Here is a 1,655-nt window from a genome sequence, read left to right on the forward strand (position 1 = left end):
GGGGAGGGTTGAGAGAGGGGTGGGGGGTTAATAACGTAGCGTAGCGCGAAGACTGTCGTTGACGTTGTTTGGTATTAATGGGTTAATGATATCAAGACGAGATGATTTACTGGTGGGGAATCAGAGCGTTAGATAAAAGACTTCCAAAATATCGTATTACTCGTCGTATTAGTTTGTTGTTGTAATTGTTGTTGTTGTATAGATGTAGAAGTTGCTGTGGTGGTGGTGGTAGTGGTGGTGGTAGTGATGAACGGGGTGGTAGCGGGTGTGGGTGTTGTTTTGATTGTGGTTGTGTTTATGGTGGTGGTGGTGGTAGAGGTGGTGGTAAAGGTGGTGGTAAAGGTGGTGGTGGTAGAGGTGGTGGTAAAGGTGGTGGTGGTGGTGGGTAAAAGTAGTGGTGGTGGTGGTGGTGGTGAAGGTCATGGTGATGGTGGGCAAGGTCATGGTTGTGGTGGTAGTGGTGGTGGTAGTGGTGGTGGTTGTGGTGGTGGTTGTGATGATGATGGCAGTGGCTATCAATGTGGAGAAAGAAAAATCGAGAATCTAGGATCATTCAGAACATTATTAAGTGTTATGGCGTATATCTTGATGCAGAATGATTGTGTGTATGTTCGAGATGTGTTGGTTTATGTTTATTCGTGCCAGTGTTGTGTGGATGCTGTCTGTGTTTTGTGGGTGTTGCTGAATTTGGATAAGAGCAGGAGACCCAGTGACGTATCATCGAAATGAAGGAAGACGATCCATGCAGTCTGTTTATCTATATATCTTTCTACGTATACACATCTATTCATCTATCTGTCTGTCTGTATACCTTTCATCCCTCACACATATCCACACAAAAACATATAGAAATAGACACAAAACACACACACACACACACACACACACACACACACGCCTTTCCCTTTTTTCTGCATTAGAAACACTATCTATTCAAAACCAGAATAATATTTTTTAACGGTTGAAAAGACGGGGTGGGGTGCGGGAAGGGGGGGGGGAGGGGGGACTTGAAAACAGAAGGCCAGCCGCGACGTTCCTGTCCACAGAAAGGCAGAAAGGAGAGGGGAGGTCAAGGGGGGAAAGGGGTGGCGAGCAGGGGTACTCATGCAGTGGCAGAATCAATTCCGGGCTCTGGCATTGTGACAACGAGTCAAGGAGATATCAGGAAACTTGCCAGGATATGCCTTCATATACTGAAGGTTGGCGCGGCATTCGTTTTATAGATTGATTGAACTAAACAAACATACAAAACGTGTTTGATAATTTGTTTTTGTTTCAGTTAGAGTTTAAGTTTTACGGCACTTGCAACACAGTTAGTTCATATAAGTGCCGAAGGATAGAGATGTTACAATACAGTAACAAACATAAAAAGGAGGAAGAGATACCTACGAATGATGTTTGATAGGAAAGAAGGAGCATACCACACCAGACCACCTGCCACTATCCACATTTGATTTATTACGGATGAAATGAGTACAAACTAAACGGGAAACATGATGTTCACAACACAGTAGGGGTTTGAGGAAAGAGCAGCACATCGACACGAAAACGGTTATTAAATGTGGCAGAGAAGCAAGGTAGACAGGAGAAAGCAACAGAAGCAACAGAAGAAAGGTAATGGAATAGAACTACTTACCAACGACATCAATCCCCCC

The sequence above is a fragment of the Aplysia californica genome, unplaced genomic scaffold (genome assembly GCF_000002075.1).
Source record: "Aplysia californica isolate F4 #8 unplaced genomic scaffold, AplCal3.0 scaffold00206, whole genome shotgun sequence".
In the NCBI taxonomy this organism is placed as follows: domain Eukaryota; kingdom Metazoa; phylum Mollusca; class Gastropoda; order Aplysiida; family Aplysiidae; genus Aplysia; species Aplysia californica.